The sequence below is a fragment of the Peromyscus maniculatus genome, chromosome 1 (genome assembly GCF_049852395.1).
Source record: "Peromyscus maniculatus bairdii isolate BWxNUB_F1_BW_parent chromosome 1, HU_Pman_BW_mat_3.1, whole genome shotgun sequence".
NCBI lineage: Eukaryota > Metazoa > Chordata > Mammalia > Rodentia > Cricetidae > Peromyscus > Peromyscus maniculatus.
The window spans coordinates 39,022,055-39,039,512 of record NC_134852.1 but is presented as its reverse complement, the minus strand read 5'-3'; the positions used below and the strand labels follow the sequence as shown (position 1 = coordinate 39,039,512).

General features: G+C 41.3%; 1 long non-coding RNA gene and 1 pseudogene across 1 annotated transcript; one reads left to right on the top strand and one right to left on the bottom strand.

The window, feature by feature from the left end:
* Positions 1 to 692: 692 nt before the first annotated feature.
* Positions 693 to 11,853, bottom strand: LOC143274326 (uncharacterized). Its single transcript, XR_013052927.1, has 2 exons — positions 3,707 to 11,853; positions 693 to 1,730 (listed from the first exon to the last, which is right to left on the bottom strand). It is a non-coding gene; the product is annotated as an uncharacterized LOC143274326 (long non-coding RNA).
* An 11-nt stretch (positions 11,854 to 11,864) lies between these two features.
* LOC102922689 (uncharacterized protein C2orf78 homolog pseudogene) lies at positions 11,865 to 13,790 on the top strand (annotated as a pseudogene).
* The last annotated feature ends 3,668 nt before the right edge of the window (positions 13,791 to 17,458 follow it).

Below are 17,458 nucleotides of genomic sequence, written 5' to 3'. Positions count from 1 at the left end.
TCTATCTATCTATCTATCTATCTATCTATCTATCTATCTATCCATCTCTCTTATCTATGGATCTCTCATTTTTGCTCCACTCTAAGACTTCTCAGTAACAAAGGCCCAGTGAAGTTCTAATCACCTGGGTCTATGCTGCTACAAGAAAACACTTTTTTTCATAATGTTCTACAACAGGAGCCTGGATGAACCTTCCAAATTTCAGTCATTGCCACTTGGAATGTGTCACATTATCTGACAAGTGGTCAGTCAGGAAGGAAACTGGAAGGGTGAAAGACAAAGCAGCCTACTAGCCTATGAGAAAAGATACTCTTATTGAAGACCTTTGCCAAGCACTACAAAACATGAAACAAGCTGCATGGAGGAACAGTTCTACTGAGCTGGGCATGTAGCTGCAAGCTACAGCACTAGCTCAGTGTAAAAGAGGTCCCAAGGGAAAGTGCTGACAGCTCATGTGAATGCAGGAGGAGGGCTAAACAGGCTCCAGGGTCATTTTCAATGAGGACTGACAGACAGACACTGTCATAGTAGTGCTTGTTGAGGCAGTTAGAATAAGAAAGGTATATAAATGCACACTACACCCAAGACATGAGACAGTCTGTGAACCCACCAGTGAGTGCCCAAGGAGAATGATAACAACCTAAACCAAAGTGAGGAAACACACAAGATTTACCCATATTTAAACAAATTATCATATTCTATTTTAATAAAAAGAAAAAAAGCAAAAGGTTATAACTAACATAAGAAAAACTATATACAAAAGTACAATAACTATATACAATATATACAAGTAATAAATACCTAAACATGTCTTTGACAAATCAGAGAAAATAATTCCATTATCTATCCTATTTTGGTAAATCCAAGATGTATCTAATGCACTTTCTATCCTAATTAATTTTCAACTATAACTAACTACACTTTAACCATAACTAACTAATCTTCATCTCCCTCAGAGACCCAAGAAGGAAATAAAATTAGCTAACAAAAATAAAAACAGGAAGTGCATGCAAGCAACTTCCAAAATATTTGTGAGTTGATAGAAACAGCCAGCTGCCTGGGCAGTCACCTGAGGTTTCTCTGCAGTGTTGGAGCATCATCTTCAGCCTATAGGCTTAGTGTATCTGACAGACTCATTTGTGAAGTAGGATGTACACAAGGTCAACAGTTCAACCTCACATTGGGTGAGAGCAGTCCACGTACCAGAAACACCTGAATTGCACTAGTGTCCTGTCATGATTCAGGATTTTAAATTCTGGAAATTGTTGACAGTTTTTGAATTCAGCTGTCCATTTTTCTTGGCTGTGTATATATGGCTTCATCTCAACGTCCCCTTCTTCTCCACATCCCTCTATTAAATGCAAGTCTACTATCGAGAGGTGTGAGCTGTTTCATTGCACAACAGAAGCCATCAGCCCTCTGCCTGTCAAGCTGCCTTCGAAGAAACGGGCACTGTGCCTTTTCCGGATTGCGAAGGCCTCTTCAGGGATGGGGCCATATTGTCCTGGCCTCAGAAGATGCCTTTTGATAAAGCCATAACCACACTTGTTTTGGCAAGAATCAGTAGTCCCTTGTTTCGTGTTCTGTCTGTCCATTTTGTCCTGTTGATTCGAGGATACTTTATTGTCCAGTGGCTAGCTTTTGCCACAATGAAAGTTGACTCCATATGCAGTTTCTTCAATGCCCATATTTTCTCTGAAGTAGATTGGTACTGCCAGGAGCCGACATGTCTCAAAAAAGAAAAATTTTCTAAGTTATTAAAACATTTTAAATGCCATATTCTGTAGATCTCTGAAGGGTTTCAAGATGACCTGTCTAAAACATCTCTGCTCAATTTTTAAAACATATCTAATATGACTATAAGTCCTATTGTAATGTCTAAATACTAACTTTCATTTCTTTATATCCTAATAGTTGGTAATAACAACATTCAAGGATCAGAAAATTGCATTACATTGTTAAATGAATGGTATGAATACAATTAGAAATATACATATATCATTTTCTAACAATATCAGTTTCAAATTTGTACACAATATAAAACAATCCAATGTAAAGTATTTAAAACTAGTAATTGTCTCTTTCTTTTCTTTTCTTTCCTTTTCTTTTCTTTTCTTTTCTTTTCTTTCTTTCTTTCTTTCTTTCTTTCTTTCTTTCTTTCTTTTTTTTAAACAAGAACCTTAATGCTGTGGGATGTTCTGTATGTCCTGTAGGAGCCCTTCTTGGGTTCTTTGTGGCGTTACCCAGCAGGTCCACATAGAGGATGATTAGGACCATGGGCCTGAGTGCAGGTGTCTGAGATGGTCTGCACTTGGCTGTGCTGGGGGATGGTCTGTATGTCAAGTTGTTCTGATTGATCAATAAATAAAACCTGATCAGCTGTGGCTAGGCAGGAAGGATAGGCGGGACTAACAGAGAGGAGAAATAAAAGGACAGGAAGGCAGAAGGACAGACTGCCAGATGCCGCCATGACCAGCAGCATGTGAAGATGCCGGTGGGCCACCAGCCACGTGGCAAGGTATAGATGTATGGAAATGGACTAATTTAAGCTATAAGCACAGTTAGCAAGAAGCCTGCCACGGCCATACAGTTTGTAAGCAATATAAGTCTCTGTGTTTGCTTGGTTGGGTCTGAGCGGCTGTGGGACTGGCGGGTGACAGAGATTTGTCCTGACTGTGGGCAAGGCAGGAAAACTCTAGCAACACCTTAAATCTAATCTCCTTTGCTTAGCCTTTTTCCTAACCCTTGAGAACAATTTGTAACCAACCCCCCTAAACATTGAAAATTATCCCAGAACCAAAACTCATTAAATAGACCAAAAAACCACCCACCCCACACAACCTCTTTGGGAATGTGGGCGTCGTATTCTTAAAATTGCTTCCTGCTGGGTATGGGCAAAGTTTTCTTTATCCTGAAAGAAAAATTTTAGGTTAATCGTCAAATTCTAGGAAAGGTAACTATATCCTCCATTATCCCGTCTGTGTATAATGTCAAAGTTCAGGGTTTATCTCAAGTCCTTATTCAAGCAGTTTTTGAGACAGAATCATCTCAGCTAGTCATCTCAAAATTGCTCTGGGCACCTTGTACTTCAAAGCTGATCTGTGGATGATGTTTGTCAGCTTAATGATATTATTATTGTCCACGTGGAATTGTTGTTGTTGTGGGGCCCCATCTTCTTTCTGGAGACTTCATTTGATGTTAGGCCTGGCTGTGATTTCCTGCAGAAAACTCATAAGAGACTTGAACACAAAGACATATATATGCAGCTAATTGAAGCCTTTTTTAAAGAATTAGTTAGTATTTTATATGACCATTTATATCTTAACAAAGTTTAAAATGTATATATATCTATATATGTTAATCTTGTAAATTTTGATATAAAATTCATACTTTAAGAAAAGTTTAAAGAACCAGAATAGAATCAAAGAGTTGAGATTAGTAATAGAATAGTCCCTTAATTAATTTGGCTTTTGTCCTGTCTCATAGCAGAAGATGGCTCTTTTATTCTGGCATGATACAGGGAGTTTGCATTTTCCTTTTAACAACATGCTTGAGTTTAAAGAAGGAGAGAGCCATTCTCCAACTCCAAAGTCAGCTTTAAATTTTAATTGAACTGGGACTATTAGAAGACCAATAGTGTTAAATCTTTAGAGAAAAGCAGAAACAAACATTTAGGAAGACATAAAATTTTTTAGATAATATATACCCATACGACGTTTCACTCTGTTTCCTGGGATAGATGATTTGTCCCTTTTATTCAGTTGTCTCATTTGTCCAATGTTCTTCAGATTCCTTAACCTTCATTCTCCTAAAAGACAAAAACAAAAACCTTTCCCCAAGACTAATTTTGGGAATGTTCCTTTCTGGCAAATTATTATCTGATTAAATGAAAAGGCATGTGTTACTGGTACAAGTTAGTTTAAATTGGATGCTCATGCTGGTTGATGAACTATCCCCTCCTCTAAATAAGAGGTTTCTCTTGTTCAAATCAAACCTTTATCAATTTTGATGGTACCCACAGCTTATCTTCTCCTGTAGAAACAAAAGCAAAACCTCGGCCCAATGTAATACATATCCTGGTTTCCATTCTGAGGTCAGCACATCCTTAAAGTATATACGCTGATTTAATTCTGTAGTTTTATCTATTATTCAATGTCTCTCTGCAGCTGTTGTTCCTTTGTCATTGGCATTGAGAAAATTCAAAGTTAGAAGAGCATTATGCAGCCTATTTCTGGGGGTTTTTGTTACCCCTTTCTGTTTATTTAGCATATCCTTTAGAGTTCTGTTGGATCGTTCTATAACTGCTTGACCTGTAGGATTATGTGGTATGCCTGTAATATGCTTTATATTATAATAAGCAAAAAACTGTTTCATTTTAACAGAGACATATGATGGAGCGTTGTCAGTTTTGATTTGTGCATGTATACCCATGATGGCCATAACTTCTAGCAAATGAGTGATTACAGAATCAGCTTTTTCAGAACTCAAAGCAGTTGCCCATTGAAATCCTGAATAAGTATCAATGGTGTGGTGTACATATTTCAATTTTCCAAATTCTGCAAAGTGAAACACGTCCATCTGCCAGATTTCATTTCTCTGAGTACCCTTTGGGTTACATCCAGCTAGTAATGGCGTTTGATTGTAGAAGGAACAAGTAGGTCATTTCTTTACTATTTCTTTGGCTTGTTGCCAGGTTATGGAAAAATCCTTTTTTAAACCTTTACTATTGATATGATGTTTGTTATGAAATTCTTAGGCCTCCAGTACATTTCCTATCAATAATTTATCAATCTCATCATTGCCTTGTGCTAGAGGGCCTGGCAGACCAGTATGGGATCAAGTGTGAGTTATATATAAAGGATGACTCCTTTTCCTGATTGTATCTTGTAATTGAATAAATAGGGAAGTCAATTCTGAAGCATCAGGGATAAATTCTGCAGTCTCAATATGTAACACCACTCTTTCAGCATACTGAGAGTCAGTTACTATGTTGAGAGGTTCTGAAAAATCCATTAATACCAACAGAATAGCATACAATTCTGATTTTTGAACTGAATTATATGGACTTTGAACCACTCTACTTAAGTTTTCTGATTTGTAACCTGCCTTTTCTTCTTTGTTGGCATCTGTATAAAATGTATGAACTCCAGATATGGGTTTTTGCCATACAATTCAGTGCAAGATCCAATCAGCTCTCTTTATAAGATCAATTCTATTGCTTTTGGGATATTTGCTGTTAATTTCTCCCAAAAAATTACTGCAAGCTCTTTGCCAAGGTTCACTTTCTGTCCATAATTTTTCAATGACCTCTTTAGTTAAAGGTATGACAATTTCTGCTGGGTCTATTCCTGCTAATTGACGAAGTCTCAATTTTCCTTTGCAAATAAAGTCAGAGATTTTTTCCACATAAGTTTTTAATTTTTTATTTGGTTTATTTGGTAAAAATATCCATTCCAATATAATATCTTCCCTCTGCATTAATATTCCAGTAGGAAAACACCTAGAAGGTAAAATAACCAAAATGCAATCAAGCTTTGGATCAATATGATCCACGTGCCCTTCATGTACTTTCTTTTCTACCAAGGCCAATTCTTTCTCAGCTTCAGGTGATAATTCTCTTGGACTATTTAAGTCCTTGTCACCTTCTAAGGTTTTGAACAAATTAGTCAGTTCATCATTTTTTTTACCCCAACAATAGTTCATAGATGACAGATATCTCCAAATAATCTTTGAAAGTCATTAAGAGTCTGTAGTCTATCTCTCCTAATTTGCACCTTTTGGGGTCTAATTTGTTGTATCTCTATTTTATATCCTAAATAATTAATAGAATCTCCTCTTTGTATTTTTTCAGGAGCAATTTGTAATCCACAGCAAGGCAAAATTTTCTTTACTTCTTCAAACATTCTTTCTAAAGTATCTGCATTTGAGTCAGCTAGTAAAATATTGTCCATATATATATAGACCCTCCATTGAAATCTTTTAACTGGTTGATAATTATTACAAGTAGGCACTGTAAAAGCAAATCTTTCTCTGTCTTTTTCTTGTAAGTGTATTGAAAAGAAACAGTCTTTAAATCAATAAATATGAGAGGCCATCCTTTTGGTAACAGAGTAGGCAAAGGAATTCCAGATTTTAGAGAACCCATTGGCTGGATTACTTTGTTAATTTTTCTAAGGTCTGTTACCATTCTCCATTTACCAGATTTCTTTTTAATAACAAATACAGGAGAATTCCACGGGCTGGTTGATTCTTCAATATGCTGAGCATTTAATTGTTCTTCTACCAGCTTTTCTAAAGCCTGGAGTTTCTCTGTTGTTAAAGGCCATTGCTGAACCCATACAGGCTTGTCGGTTAACCATTTTAAAGGTAGAGCTGTTGGTGTCTTTGGAAGATCTTCAGTTGTTGTGCCCTGTTCTTGTATAATATGGATGGCCGGTGACCACTCATTAGAACAATATCTTCTAATATTTCTCTCAGTAACATGTGCTAGTTTATGATTTGTTTCTGAGATTGGAGGGATGTTAATCTGAGTATTCCATTGTTGCAACAAGTCTCGACCCCACAGGTTCATAGTTATGTTAGCCACATGTGGTTTTAATTTTCCTCTCTGTCCTTCTGGACCTATACATTCGAGCCATCTTGCACTCTGTTTCACCTGAGATAATATCTCAATTCCTAACAGTTGAACATTTACCTCCTGAAGAGGCCAAGTTGGATGCCAAAATTCTGGTGCAATTATGGTAACATCCGCACCTGTGTCTATCAGACCAGACAACAAAACACCGTTTATTTTTATCGTTAATTTTGGTCTTTGTTCATTAATAGAAGTTTGCCAAAAGTTTTTCTTTATGTATTCTCCTGAATTTTCTATTCTCTCTGTTTCATCATCCTGACCAGCATGATTTATTCCAATAGGCATTTGGTTATTTAATCGCTCAGAACAGGGATTTCCTCTATGGCTGCCAGAAAGGTTTGAACTGGATTTGCAATGGGGGCCTGCGTGGGTCCCCTCTTGGAGTTTCCCGAAGACTGAGGCAAAGGATTACCCTGTCTGTTCTTTGTTGATCTACATTCGTTGGTCCAGTGTTTTCCCTTACCACAACTTCTGCATACTCCAGAAGGAAGGGGCATTCTTTTGCCATTGTTCCTTGAAGAAACATTGTTTCTAGGAATGACCTGTTTACAGTCCCTTTTCAAATGACCTTGCTTTCCACATCCAAAACATCTAACATTTCTCAAACCTTTTGAAATTGCTTCTCCTACCCACATATCATCATGCTCATCAGCTTCAACATCAACTGTGTCTCTAATCCAATCTTCCAAAGGTGCAGATCTTGCCCTTAATGGCCTGATTATTCTTTTGCATGGTGCATTTGCATTCTCAAAGGCCAAAGATTCAATTATTGTCTTACTAGCTTCTGAATCCGAGACCATTCTCTTTATTGCTGAAGGCAGTCTTTGTAAAAAAAATCTGTAAAAGACTCTTTTGGGCCTTGCATCACCTTTGTAAATGACTCAGATTTTTTTGCTGGTTCCTCAAATCTGTCCCATGCATTCAAGGCTGCCGTTCGACATAAAATTAGGTTTTGGAGATCATATAAACATTGTGTTTGTACTGAAGCATATTGGCCTTCTCCAATAACCTGATTCTGGCAAACTTGTATTCCTTTATCCTTCCATTGTTTTTCTATGTTTTTAGCCTCATCCTTAAACCACGTTAGAAATTGAAGTCTCTGGCTGGGTTCCAGAACAGCTTGTGCAAGGTCCCGCCAGTCCTATGGTACAATCCTATTATATGTTGAACAAGAGTTTAACATTTGCTTTACATATGGGGAATGCATGCCATAAGATACTATTGCCTCCTTAAACGTTTTTAAATCCAACATTTCAATTGGAGCCCAAATATTTTGTGTAGCCATTTGATCAGGCATCTGCTTTATGGTTACAGGATAAATTAAGGGTGACTGTGTGAAGACAGGCTTTCTTTCTGTAACGTTATGATCCAAACTTGAAACAACATCACTGTTATTTTCTTCTGTCTGAATTTTTACAAGTTTAACAAGGTTTTCTAAAGCTGTTATCCTGGCACTTAATTGACTATCTTTTTAAATATTAAAATGAGGATTAGCATAGTGATAAACTGCATAATTCCACCAATACTAATCTTCTCATATAGTTTTTCTATTGTCAGACTGACTAAAATTTCGAACAAAACCCAATTTTCTTCCAATGTACACATAAAACCCATTTTTTTAATGTGGAAAAATTCTCTTTTAAATAGTTTCCTTTAAAATATCTGATATGTTGTGACTTACCAAATCTGCGTAGAACAGTAGAAATCTGAGGGGATTTTCAAAATAGCCACCTAGTGTCCAAGGTGTAAATCCAGAGAGAGAGAGAGAGAGAGAGAGAGAGAGAGAGAGAGAGAGAGAGAGAGAACGCACAAGAAAGCATAGCTGGCTAAAGCTTAAATCCAGCCACGTGTTCCATCTTGTGCCGAGTCAAGGCTTGGGTCTGGCTTCCTTAAGCTCCGACCATGTGTGTTGGCTTTACAGGCAGGGCCCTGTTTGGCAGGGCAGGTCTGAGTTGTTTGTAGCGCTGGCTTTAAGCAAGCAGGCTTTAAGCAAGCAGCTCACAGTTAGTCTAGCCTGAGATCAAGCAGACCTGAACCCGGGCGAGGAAGCCGCCACTCAGACTAGGAAACTGACCGTCCGGCCTGCCGCCCTTGCGGGAAAGTGGACCTGCCTCCAAGACAAGCGGTTTTTAATGGATTCTTGTCACATTGGGCGCCAGATGTAGATGTAACCAACAGTCTTATTAAATAAGAAACACAAGAACCAATGTAAAAGAGAAAGCCAAGAGGTCAGAGCTCAGAGCTAAAATGTCACCCTTCCTCCTGCAGTGGTCTTAGTTTCCCGAAAGAGAGCTATTTCCTGTGTGTCAGTCATTTCATAGGCATTCTGCCTTCTCATTGGTTGTAAATCCAAACACGTGACTGCCTCTTCATGCTCTGTATGTACAGCCCCCAAGGTCTTAAAGGCATATATCGCCAATTCTGGCTGTATCCCTGAACACACAGAGATCTATGGGATTAAAAGTGTGCACCACCACCGCCACACTCTGTCTATGGCTCTAACAGCTCTGACACCCGGGCAACTTTATTTATTAACATACAATCAAAATCACATTTCAGTACAATTAGAATACCACCACAGAAGTGTTAACACTTTCCCTGGGGAAACCTTCCCCTAACAAAGCAAAGTGGTTTCATTGGGGAAAACTTTCCCTGAAGCGGGGATGTAAGCTGCTATGCTTATGTCAACTTTGTGCTATTCCTTGGTTCTCAACAGACTGCCAGGTTTTCAACAAACTGCCACACTTACAAAAACACCTACATTGCTTTTTTCATGTAACCCACCGCCTCATACCAACAAATGCCTTCTGGCTCAAGGTGTTCCAGTCTCTATTTAGCCCTTTCTCAGAAAAAAAGTATGGTAGAGAATGCTAGAGCCTAGGATTCTGCAGAGACTGTTGCCAGGAGGAAGAAGGTTCAGTAACTGTCACACTCATTATACTTGTGGATGAAGAAGGAAGGTGGCAGGACTCAATGACAACAACCTCCATACTGTAAGAAGGAAGGAAAGTTACAAAGAATGCCAATGTGTCTGACACCAGAGTAAAACACAAGATGAGCACCCAAACAACAGGGGTTACCCCTCAGGTGCTTGCTACAACCAGCAGCATCCAATTACAAGAATCTTCAGGATGACCAGAAGACTACTGCTTCTGGAAGTTCACCATGATACTTCCCACCATTTTAAGGATACAGGTTCACCCTAGTCCAAGAATCAAACCCTTCCAAGAAGGGATGAAAAGCAGAGAAGAGAGATATGAGTCTTGCCTGGGGCCACACAGAATAAGGAAGGCATCTAGGAGAAGAAACCCAAAGAGAAGATTCTTGGAGTTCATCATCTAAATTGCTCTCAATACACTGTGTCCTTTAACACAGTCACAATGGAGCCCTTTGATCACTTCCTTGGTCATGGGCTGATGATGATGGCTCATAAACCAGATTAAATGATACAGTTTCTCACCTGAGTTCCCTCCTCCCTTGCTGACCTCTCCTTCCTGCCCAAGGGGACGGACTGTATGTACAGTGTATGCTGAAAGCACACTCACTCCTGGAAGGTGACACCTCATAGGAACAACAGACACAGCTTCATCGATGAACATTTTAAGAATCTCTGCCAGTATCCTGAACTAAATCTCCTGAGAGGGGGACTTCCATGCCAGCATTGCCTCCTCTCAGTAGCACACACCTCAGCCTGCATGGCTACTGTTAGTCTCCTGGCATCCTCTCCAACCAGTCCCACCTGTTAGCTCAGAATCCGACTTTCTCATTGGCTGCTGCCCCGTTTGTGACATCATTCGCCCTTCAACCCAACCTACCAGCCCTGGTAGGCTCTTGGGGTTGCCATTGTGATGCCTGTAAACAAATTTGGATCATCACAGGTCACCTGTGACCAGTGACCAGTAAGTGCTGTCTGATACTGGACACACTTGCCACTCCGGTCAGCTGATCAGACAAGGACAAACAATTCTCTTGCTCCATTGTACTGTGGATTGCTGATACTCTCCCCCTGACCATGGCAGGGAAGGAAAGAAATTTTAAAACCAAAAAAAAAATGGGAGTCCTGAGAGTTCAGCCTTGGCCTAGCTCCCCATCCCTATATTCAGTCTCTATAATGACTGACAATGTAGGGCAATGAGTTACGTACATCCTCCATTAAGACATGTCCAAGGACACCACCACAGACAAACACATCACTGACCTGACTAATCATTCCCATGCACCATTACACAGCAATCACCTCCTTCCTAATCTATTCCTCAGGGCTATAGAGGACACCAAGGCCTTTCTCTTTGGTAACACTTTATTTTCTCTTGCTTGAATTTTTACTCTAGAGCAGTGCAACCCCAAATCTGTACTAGAAGAAGTATTACTTGCAGATTCCAAATGCTGGCCCTGCTTTTCTCATACAAGCATAAGTGCATTGAGAGTCCAGTATACCCAGTGTGCCGGAGTTCAACTGCTAAATTGGGCAAAGCTTTTCTCTCATTTTCTCTCTCTCTCTCTCTCTCTCTCTCTCTCTCTCTCTCTCTCTCTCTCTCTCTTCCCTTCTCATTTCACCCCTCTCTCCCTTTTTCTTTTGCTATCGTTATTCAGAGGTGAGCCAAGGCTATGCATGATCACTAGGATATGTTCTAAACTACAAAGATAACCCAAGCTAAAGATTTTACCTTCTTAACCCAATTTTCAAATTATTAATAACAAGACTGTGAAATGTGGAGCTGGAGGAAATCCAGAGTTGTTGAAAAGATTGCCTTGCAGGAGTGAGGAACTGGGTTTGGATATCTGAACTCATTTAGAAACTCAGGCAACAGGGGGAATTTAAGTAATGCCAACAGTTGGAAGCAACGAGCAAGTTCTTGAAAATTATCGACCTGACAACCTGCCTGATAGCACACTTCCACAGAAATAAGGGTCACTCTTTCAAAGACAAAAGGAAAGGAAAGGGAGAACCACAATCCCAGGCAATTCTGTCACCTCCCCATGATCACTATACATACACATGACACACAAACACCGAGGAAAACACAAATATCTGAGAAATGATGATATCACATGGTTACTAGAAATAAGAGAGTGGTCACAAGTCTCCCAACAGAGGTGCCGCCTGTGCTACTCAAGCAGAGCCTATAGGGATGCCTTCCCCACTGCTGTAGGGGTCTGAGTACTGAGGTGCACTGAAAAGTGGGGAGCACCTCACTTACCAGTCACTGACTTGTTCCTTAACTCTTTTTCAGTGGTGAAAATGGAGACAACGCTGGGATTGACAGCTGCAGGACAGACACTCTGTCTGTTGCAGAGTCCAGATCTCTGCAATGCCTGCATGCAAGATGTCCAGATGTCACCACCTGTCCATGGGGACTGGTCATTAACTGCCCCCATAGACAGTCCTTCAGAATTCCTGCCCTTGCCTCCTGCTCCAATCTTGGAACAAACAGACAATAACGACTTGGATTTGATGACAGATGATCTATCAACTCCTCTGAATGCCTATGAGGGCATAAAAGAAAACCAAGACCCATCACTTCTCCCTTTAGCACATGCCAACATGCAGCAGGCCCTGAACTACCCTGATTTAGGGAGCGTAAAACAGAAGCTTTCTCCTGACAATTCCACCTTGGGAAGCAGCAGCCTTGGTCAGGATGAGCCTGGGGTGCTGCAGAGTGTGATGGGCTCCAGCATGGACTTTGCAGACATGACTACACTGGTGGCAGATATTCACCTTCCCTGACTCTTCAACTCAATCACTGATAGGAACCCATTCCAAGATCCCACAGCAACCCAATCCAAAGACATCAGCAGGGATCAGGTCCAGGAAAGCTCCAGCAACTTCAGTGTACCCGTGGACCAAGGGAGAAAGAATGGCCAGGAAGCCTCTGAGATGCTAGATGGGTCTCCTCAGGCCAGAATCCAGCTCCAGGACCTGGTGAAGGAAGAAGAGGCTGTGGGCAGTGCTGGGTCCAGTGAAGGGGCTATTGACAACATGCCTAAGAACTTGGAGGGCAAAGTCCTAAAAGCCACACCCAGCATGCCCAGCAGAGCAAGGGCTCAGTGGCAAGACAGGACCAAGAGATCCAGAGAAAACAACTGCAAGAAAACAGAGGAGCTCAAGCAGTCAAGGAACAGAGTCAAGGCAGACCAAAACACCACCATGCCAAAAAACTAGAGGAAGAGGAATCTACCTGAGCTCAGCCACAACAGCTTTAAAAAGCCTCAAACTCACCTCGGCATGCACATGTTAGAATCTGTGCAAGTCTTTCACCCACTAGGGAAGAAGAGTGAGAAGAAAACTGGCATCTCTTCCTCCCAGGATCAGCTAAATTTCAACAGCAACAAAGATCCCAGGGCAGGCCCAGCCACCACATCACTACTGGATGTGCCATGTGATGGCCGAGGCCCTAGTAAAACCCTGAGAAATGCTCAGAGAACAGAGAGAAATGCTTACAGGGAGTGTCGTCCATCTCCATCCCAGTATTAGGTGCCCCCACCTGGCAAGGTCAAGTTAGTACCTCTAGCTTTTCCAGCCCTGGACATGCCACAAGCAAGACCTATTTCTACAAAGCCTCTCTCCCTGGCTTCACAGGGCCCCTGCAATGTACCCTGTGAGGCCTCATTCTAAGTCAGCTCAGTCTTCCACACCCAAGCCATCTAAACCAGCTCCTGCCAGCACTTCTTTGATGGCCTCTGACAAGCCAGTTCTGCCTAGTGCTACCAGTGCCACACGAGATAACATAACCAACCCCATCCAGTCTTGCCCTGGGCCTCAGCCAGCTGTCCATAGTCCAGTATCCTACAAGGCATCCTCTCACCCTTCACTACAGAGGGAGCTTGCCTCTGCTGACAAGAACAAGGCCCCATCACCTCCCAAACCTCAAATCCAATATCTGCTGCAAGACTTCAGCCGCCAACCAATTCCATGGAGGAATGTCGACATCCCAGGGCCAGTCATCTCACAGCCCATCTCAGAAGAGCAGAGGCCAGAGAGGGAGGCCATGAAGAGGCGGACTCAACAGGAGAGAGAGAATGCTGCCAAGTACACGTCTCTGGGAAAACCGCAGCTCTTCCTTCAGAGGGAGAATGATATGGAAATTTCCAGATATTTTGGATATGTCATGTAAGGGCTGGCCTAGCTGTTGTTACACAGTATTCTTCAACATAGAGAAGGTGAGATATGGAGGCACATATATATGTAAACATTGGATATAAAGACTTGGACATAAGGGTAGATATGTAGGTACACGTTGAGTTAAGGTGAATAAGGTGAATAAGGTAAATCCCAGGATTTACACATAATTGGTCAGACATGGTTTCATTACTTGTAAATATCTGAAGACACTAAAAGTGACTGGAGAAAGTAAAGCCGTTTATATTTTATCCATGAGTAAGTATATATAGAGGTTTTCATGGTTTCTTCATACCTTTGCTGTTATTCATTTATGTTGTCGAAGTAGTAATATATGTTACATAAATACATCATATGCTATAAATCCCTGGTAGTATTATTTAAGGTAAATGTAATTAGCCAATACCTGTAGTGGTAATACAATTATACTCCTTGACTTTTATTTTTAGGTAAAATAAAAGTCTTTGGGCCTGGAGAGTTGGCTCAGAGGTTAAGAGCACTGACTGCTCTTCCAGAGGTCCTGAGTTCAATTCCTTGCAACCACATGGCTATTCACAACCATCTGTATTGATATCTGGTGCCGTCTTCTGGCATTCAGGGTCACATGCAGGCAGAACACTGTATTCATAATAAATAAATAATTAAATCTTTTTTAAAAAGTCTTTGACCTTGGTGTGTTTCCTATAATGTATTCTGTGATAGTAAACACACTCCTGTTCTTACCACACTTCCTCCCATTTTGAAAAACTCACACCAGCCCTTTAATTATGACTAGTCTGGGACAGAGCTCCTCCTAAAATTTCATTAAATGAAATACAGAAGTATATGTGCACACTATCAAGCATCCACCAGAAAGAGAAAATAGACAAGGGTGACCAATTTCCTTACTTGGGCATCATTTGAGTACACTTTGTCTCAAGTTGTATCCATCTTTGAAATCACCCATTAATGCTTTATTTTGTGTTTGTGTGTTTGTTTGTCGTCCACCTGAATTCCTGTGAAACACATGTGTGGAGTGCCCACAGAGGCCAGAAGAGGCCATCAGACCTCTGAGGTCTGGAATTAAGAGACATTGAAAGAGTCCAGGAGGTGTTCTGAAGTAAGCCTGCAGATACTGTAAGAAAAGCAAGCATTCTAATCTACTGAGCCATCTCATGAGCCTGAGTTGAATCCCCATACTGCAAACAACATCATTTCATTTTCTCTATGGCTGAAAAGACTTCACATTCAACGAACATTCCACTTTCTTCATCCATGGCCATGCTGTTGGACACCATGCTTGGTTCCCTAATATTCTTGAAACGGTACTGCAGTCAACACTGATGGGCAAGTACCTCTCTAATATATTGAGTTCTTTCTTTGGAAAGGCATATATGAGCCATGTGGTCGGCCAGGTTTTGGCTTTTGGAGGATCCTCCAAACTGACATCCAATCAGGCTGGAATTCTTTCCATCCTCTCCAGCATTTTACAGCATTCCTTTTTGCGAACTCTCTAAGGGGTGGCTGTCATTTCTTTTCTAGTTGGCCTTGGATAGGATCTAAGAGGTTCACTATGCCTTTTCCTGATTCTTCCTCAATCTGAACCATTGAATGTCCTCACTCTCTTTGAAGAAATTGGGGAGGACTGTCTTTCTCTTTGCACTGTACTACCTGGGTTGCCTTCTTTCTTATGATTTATGTATTTTATCTAATTCTAAATTATCTAATATCAATCTTGTAACTGGGGTAGCAATAGCAAAGATGTCCTCCTCTTCTCTACGACCATCTTTCAAATAACTGTTTCTTTTTTTTCTGGGAGCAAATGCTTAACTTCCCTGAGAGACCATCTGTCAACTACAGCCAGGATTTCTTGAGTGGCCTGTGATGTTGCTCTATTCTGGCCTGTCTATGAACATTCAATTCTTTGGCACACTCTGTGCTCTAATATGATCAGGGATACTCACACTATTACCTCTGAGGCATTTGGCACTTCTTTGAGAGGGTGACACATAGGAAATATAACCAATTGATTTGTTACTTTGCTTTTAGTTTCTGGAAACAGGTTCTCTCTCCATAAACCTGCATGTTCAGGATCTAACTATGTTGATCAGGCTAGCCTTGAATTCACAAACATCAGCCTGCCTCTACCTCTAACACTATCTCTGTCTCTGCCTATGACTCTGCCTCTGCAATTACCCTGGCCCTGACCCTGGCCCTGGCCCTAACTCAAGAGTGTTGAGACTAAAAGAACAATCCCACAAACAAATAGATTCAAGTTTTTTTCTATCTATGTGCATATCCAGGTTTCCCAGCATGACTGGATGAAGAGGCCATGTGGAAGCCAAGGTGTATTTTTTTATCTACTAAAAATCTGAATATCTGAATATCTGTAGCCATGGCAGAGATCCAAAGAATGTCATCCAGCTGTTGTAGGGGCCTAAGTGCAGAGGTGCACTGAAAGGTGCACATCCCACTTACCAGGTACTGACTTCTTCCTTGACTCTTTTTCAGTGGTGCAAAGGCAGACTTCCCTGGGAATCACACCTCAAGCCAAAGACTCCATCAGCTGCAGAATGGAACTCTGCTACTCCTATGCCCTGGATCACCAGATGAGGACACCACCTGTTAATGGGCACAAGTCATTAACTACCCTCAACCACAACCTTCAGAATTCCTGCAATTGCCACAAGCTCCATGCCTGGAACAAAAAGAGAATGACAACCTGCATGAGATGGCAGCATCTGTCAGTGCCGCTGGCTGCCTATGAGTGCACGAAAGAACACCAAGATCCATCTCTCCTCCCTTTAGCACACCCTGACATGGAGCATCCCTTGCACTTCACTGATGCTGGGGGCCTAGGGCAGAAGATTGCTTCTGACAATGCCACATTGGGAAGCAGCAGTATTGGTCAGGATAAGCCAGGGGCATGCATAGTGTGTTGGCCTCCAGCATGGACTTTGCAGACATGACTACAATGGTGGCAGAAGTTCACCTTCCCAAATGCTCAACAACATCTCTGAACTAAACCAATTCCAGGTTCTCACTGCCATCCAATGCAATGACTTCATCGTCATCAGAGCGATCAAGTCCAGTAAAGATAAGGTGTCACCAGCACACCCTTCAACCAGGTGAGGAGGAAGGAAGAGGAAAGCCCTCATCTGATTGATGGAGATTCTCTTGCCAGAATCTAGTATCAGGACCTGGTGGAGGGACAGAGCCTGGGAACAGTGCTGTGGCTAGAGAAGGTGACATTGACATCACCCAATACATAGAGGGCAAAGCTCAGAAAGCCACACTCTGCAGGCCCAGCAGACCTAGCAATCATAGAATACAACACCAAGTGTACTAGAGAAATCAACTCCAAGAAAGCTGAGGGAGCTGATGCTATGACTTCACAGAGTCTAGACAGAAGACAAGCCCACACTCCTCAACAACAAGAAGAAAATCAATCCACCTGAACTCAACCCTGATGGCTTTGACAAGCCTCAAAACCACCTCAGCAAGCACATGCTGGAGTCTGTGAAGGTCTGTCACTCACTGTGGAAGAAGGGTGAGAGGAAAACTGGCATCTCCTGAACCTTGAACTCTTTGTGCCACTCTGTGCTCTAATAGTAACAGAGTTGGTAACACTTTAGCCTCTGGGACAATTGCCATTATCTTCATCCAGGATTACATATAGCAAGCAGAATTCATTTATTTATTAACTCACTTTTGGTTTCTTGAAT